The 5,829-nt window shown below is 38.6% G+C and overlaps 1 long non-coding RNA gene across 3 annotated transcripts; it reads left to right on the top strand.

The window, feature by feature from the left end:
- The first annotated feature begins 1,329 nt into the window (after positions 1–1,329).
- Positions 1,330–4,231, top strand: LOC141369126 (uncharacterized). Of its 3 annotated transcripts, none has more exons than XR_012372687.1 (6): positions 1,667–1,749; positions 1,860–1,877; positions 2,016–2,216; positions 3,738–3,855; positions 3,953–4,004; positions 4,113–4,231. It is a non-coding gene; the product is annotated as an uncharacterized lncRNA (long non-coding RNA). The 3 variants fall into 3 exon arrangements; XR_012372686.1 differs by having other exon boundaries at positions 3,738–3,863; positions 4,113–4,230; XR_012372685.1 differs by lacking the exons at positions 3,738–3,855; positions 3,953–4,004; positions 4,113–4,231 and having other exon boundaries at positions 1,330–1,749; positions 2,016–3,727.
- Positions 4,232–5,829: the final 1,598 nt, after the last annotated feature.

Below are 5,829 nucleotides of genomic sequence, written 5' to 3' on the forward strand. Positions count from 1 at the left end.
CATTTTGGATTTCATGAGAGCTACACATTCCAAAAAAAGTTGGGACAGGTAGCAATAAGAGGCCAGGAAATGTAAATGTACATATAAGGAACAGTTGAAAGACCAATTTGCAACTTATTAGGTCAATTGGCAACATGATTGGGTATAAAAAGAGCCTCTCAGAGAAGCAGTGTCTGTCAGAAGTCAAGATGGGCAGAGAATCACCAATTCCCCCAATGCTGCAGCGAAAAATAGTTTTCTGAGTTTCTTAGAGAAAAACTGCAAAGAGATTGAAGTTATCATCATCTACAGTGCATAAAATCATCCAAAGATTCAGAGAATCTGGAACAATTTCTGTGCATAAAGGTCAAGACCGGAAAACCATACTGGATGCCCGTGATCTTCAGGCCCTTAGACGGCACTACATAACATACAGGAATGCTACTGTAATGGAAATCACAACATGGGCTCAGGAATACTTCCAGAAAACATTGTCGGTGAACACAATCCACCGTGTCATTCGCCGTTGCCAGCTTAAAACTCTATCGATCAAAAAGAAGCCATATCTAAACATGACCCAGAAGCGCAGGAGTTTTCCCTGGGCAAGGCTCATTTAAAATGGACTGTGGCAAAGTGGAAAACTGTTCTGTGGTCCAAGGAATCAAAATTTAAAGTTCTTTTTGAAAAACTGGGATGCCATTTCATCCGGACTAAAGAGGACAATGACAAACCAACTTGTTATTAGCGCTCTTTTCAGATGCATCTCTGATGGTTTGGGGTTGCATGAGTACGTGTGGCATGGGCAGCTTACACATCTGGAAAGGCACCATCAATGCTTAAAGGTTTATCCAAGTTCTAGATACATATGATCCCATTCAGACGTCGTCTCTTTCAGGGAAGACCTTGCATTTTCCAACATGACAATGCCAGACCACATACTGCATCAATTACAACATCAAGACTGCGTAGAAGAAGGATCCATGTACTGAAATGGCCAGCCTGCAGTCCAGATCTTTCACCCACAGAAAACATTTGATGCATCATAAAGAGGAAGATGCGACAAAGAAGACCTAAGCAGTTGAGCAACTAGAAGCCTGTTTTAGACAAGAATAGGACAACATTCCTATTCCTAAACATTGGTCCTCCTCCAGCTGTTCCTTATATCCGTACATTTGACTTTTCTGGCCTCTTGTTGCTACCTGTCCCAGCTTTTTTTGGAATGTGTGGCTCTCATGAAATCCAAAATGAGCCAATATTTGGCATGACATTTCAAAATGTATCACTTTCAACATTTGATATGTTATCTATATTCTACTGTGAATAAAATATAAGTTTATGAGATTTGTAAATTATTCCATTCCCTTTTTACTCACAATTTCTTCTGTGTCCCAACTTTTTCTGTTTTAGGGTTGTATTTATGATGCCCCTCTGTATTATTATGATCTGTATGATAGTTTGAGTGCTTACAATGGCAGCAAATTTAAAAACAAAACGAGATGTTTTTATTGACATTATGTAAGTTAGTTCAGATTCTTTGACAACCATTTTTTTATGCACAGTGCAATCTGATTTACGTTATTGTATGTCAGATGTATGAAATATACAGTGATTTAACAGGTGTTCCATATCATAGTGTGCCATACTGTGGATTTTAAACGCATCAAGGGCTGGACATGACTGAATACATTTCTTGCCATTTTCCTTAACTAATATTTCCCTTGTATATGTTTCCTCTCTTCTTGTGTGTTAACAGGTCATTGGCACTGCTGTGTAAGTATTTCACTGACAGACACCTCAAGAAATTTTAGTGGGTATAACTGGAAATCTTTTATGTAAATCTGTAATATTCAATTGTTATGTTTTATGTCTTTGCAAAACAGATCACAACATCATTTGCTGTAAGTTGTTTCTAACCAGCTGTTACAGACATTTTTTATTATTTGACTTTAACTCTAAGTGTTTTTTATCTTAACCATACTGTCATATTAGTTTTATCGGAGAAAGGACATGCCACCGCCATCTGTTTCTCTGTGCAGGACATGTACATCTAGGATGCGGCCTATCCAGATGAGATTCTCTCCAATGCCAGCAAAGCGACAGTGGAAGACACGAGCCAGCACTTCTCCCACCACATTGCCTCAGGCTTTTGAGATACCCACTTATAACTGCTTCTCCCCCCTATGTTGGGATCACCGGGGCCTCCATCGCTCGGCATGTACACGCTACATCAGGTGTAGGTAAGACGCACACTCACTGCTTCCCTGGAGCTTGTGTTCTCAATGTTTCTGTGCAGGTGCCTGGGATTATGAAGACAATTTGGGTTGTGGTGTTACACGCCAGGTGAACAACATCAGAGTGCGGCAGTCAGAGATCCTAAAGAAGGACTCCATATGTTTAGTCGAGACAGTACGCCGTACATCTCTTATGACGAGGATATTTGTGTCAGGACCGCTTTCCCGATACGGACAGGGACATTTAACTCATTCACCGCCATTGACGAGTTATCTCGTCATTTATGAGTTCATATTTAACTAATAAATATGCCTTTCGGGACGAATTTCAAAGTGAAAGTGTAATACCGCTTTTATCAAAAACGGAAATTAAAAAGATTTAATGATTTATTTTAACTGCCTTTATGTTTCATAGTCATTCTGAGTAAAGTAAATATATAATGAAACGTTTTTTCCCCATTTTGTTTGTTTGTTTGTTTGTTTATTGTTTGTTTGAAAGCAGAGGGTGTGTTCTTTAATTTGATATAATTTGTATGTTTATATATTTATAGAAAATAATTTTTCCTGCAAGAAATTTTGTGAAAATTTTGTTAAAATCACAAAAATGCAGGTGGGCAACTTTTCTCAAAGAGGCTGGCGGTGAATGAGTTAAGGTTCAATGGACAACTTGCTTTCAATGAATGGTTAATGTCTGTAGCCCTTTTCACACACATATTATTAAAAAAAATACAGAGAACACATCCGGGAGTTGTTCGGGATTATTTGATTTTGGTTAATTCACGCTGCCAATAGTTTTCTGAATTTGTTTGTGGTTTCACACACATGCCATAAAGACATGACATATTTAAAGTCTTGCACTTGTTAGTTTTTTTTTTTTTGTAGCATCTGTAGTTTGCTTAACCGTGATTTCTCTCTCGAGAAACCACAAATGTATTCTTTTGTTTATGATAAGATCATAAAGGAGTGCGTTACACCAGTGCTTCCCAATCTTGGTCCTCGAGCACCCCCTCCCAAAAAGTTTTAGATGTCTCCTTATTTAACTCATCAGCTTGTTAGGGAGACATGTTTACCATTTTGGAAGGAGGCTGATAACTTGAATCAGGTGTTTTAAATAAGTTTTTGGGAGGGGGTGCTCGAGGACCAGGATTGGAAAGCACAGCGTTACACGCTGTTTTGTTATGCTGGTGAATGTTCATAGCTGATAGTGACTCCCTGATTTCTTCTTCAGTCCAGTTTGCAGATATTTCTCATTGTGAACATTAATCTGCATTTAAATCTGCCATGTCAAAGGGGAAAAGGCTATATTTTTGTCGTGATGACACAATATTTATGTTGACTAATTATCGACGTTGAAATTGACACCGCCGATTCTATCGACCAAACGCAACAGCTCTTAGCATACACATAATTGCATTCACTAACCTTTGCCTCAGGTTATAAATAACTTAATAATCACAACTATCTACCTAAAAAGCTATGAACAGCAGTCATGCAAATTTTCTCAATTTGCTTTTCTATTTCTACTAGCAATTATGTGAGCTGCAGTCTGGATCCTGCTTCTGTCAGATGACCTAACACAAATGGAAAGATGACATCGGCCCTTGCAAGGACTTCAGACGATGCCAGCACTGGACTACATACAGTGGTAATCATGTGCGTTTCATGTTTAACTTTATGCCTTCTGGAGATCATTTCATCTTCCCCTCGCTTAAATGTTTACATTAACAGAATGTTTTTACCAGGGGTGCCCAAACTTGTGCATGTCACTGTACTGATATATACTATACAAATAATGTAAGTTGAATTTACTTATTTGAAACACATTATACTAAGCACTATACTGCAATGTTGTTCCTTACATTTGTGCGTAATATATTATTTTTTGTCTTTTTCATTCTTTAGATTTTCAGTAGTCTGTGTCAAATTTTATTTCAAGGTAAGATAGCTTTACATGTCTTTCATTGTGCTTTAGTGATCATCACACAGGCCCTGTTTATGTTCTTAACCGGCATGAGTTTATTTATTGTGGTATACACAAAACAAGATATTTTGATAAATGATGAAAACGCTTTCCCCGCCAATGACGAGATTTTCCGTCTTTCCGCAACACCGCTATTATCCACAAGGTGGCGCCCTTCCGCAACTTTTTAAACCCGGAAGTATTGCCCTATGGCAAGCGGTTGCATGTCCGTGTCTGTTTTAAAGATCGCTCTGAATGGGATCTCTATGAAAAGTCTGTCACAAAAATGGAATTATCTCTGCTTTTTGTTTTTGCAGAAACCTACCCATATTCAAAAGCTGATTACAAAAGAACCACTGAAGGTAGGATGAAACAGGTTTTTTTGTTTGAAAGCAGAGGGTCTGTTCTTTCATTTAGTATATTGTATGTTTATATATTTTAAGAAGAACATTTTCTGGAAGGCATTAAACTTTGGTGAAAATCATGAAAAACGCTGGCGCTGGCTGGCAACTTTTTTTAAAAAACGCTGGCGGTGAAAGAGTTAAGTACACAGCTGCTCATTTACTTCAATAAAATTTATTTTTCCTATTATGGAAGTAAATGGGTGCCATCAACTGTATGATTGACATCATTTATCAGATTAAAGAATTTCTGGCAAGTTTATAACAACATGAAGGTGAGTAAATGATACAAATATAATTTTTATGTAAACTTTTAGCTTTGAAGGATTATTTACTCAACCCCATGTCATCCAAGATGTTTGTTTTTATTTCTTTAGCCAAACACAATTAGAGTTATATTAAATACTGTCCTGGCCAGTGGCGGCTCGTGACTGCTCTTCTGAGGGGTGCGAATTCAAAATAAGTGTTCAGAGTGTCATGTGTGTGTCACGGTCTTGTCAGACATCTGTGCTAGATGTAGGTCTGAGTGCATCTGACAGGACCGTGGCAGTATCATGTTCTGTGTGGGGACATGTGGAAGCCACACACACAAGGTGTCTTGTTGCTGTCGTGATCTTGCCAGACCTTAGTATAAGTTCAGGTCTATGTTAGAGGGCAAGATCACGACAGCATTGTGTCTACATGGGAACACGTGTGTTTCACATTATGTCTGTGTAACACGTGTTCCCAGTGTTTTGTGGCTGTCATAGTCTTGCCTGACCCTGGTTATTATCCAGGTGGTATGTTAAAGGTGAAGACTATGGCAGCATGGTGTTTATGTGGGAATACGTGTTGTTTCACATCATGTATGTGTAACACGTGTTCCCAGTGTTTTGTCACTTTTACCCTACTCCCTTATGTACTCGTGTCTTAAGTGATTAATTATGTTCACCTGTTCCCCATTGATGTGGTGTCTTTATAATGCCCTTGTGTTCTCTGTGTGGTGTGCGTGCGTTGTCGTTGTTCAGTGTTCATGTTTGCTGTGACCTGTTCATATATTCCCGTGTTATCTGTGATTCATCACATTGTTTATTATTCCTTGTTTTACCCCATCGTGGGTGTTTCTTTTCTGTTCTGTAAATAAATTCATAGTTATATTTTCTTACATCTCTTGCGTTTGGGTTCTCCTTTTATTTTCCACAATCCGGTTATAACCGATCGTGACAGAACGCACGCACCCAAAACTGAACCCAGCGAGGATGTTTGCTGGCAGCCGCCT

Source organism: Misgurnus anguillicaudatus, chromosome 12 (genome assembly GCF_027580225.2).
Source record: "Misgurnus anguillicaudatus chromosome 12, ASM2758022v2, whole genome shotgun sequence".
Lineage (NCBI taxonomy): Eukaryota > Metazoa > Chordata > Actinopteri > Cypriniformes > Cobitidae > Misgurnus > Misgurnus anguillicaudatus.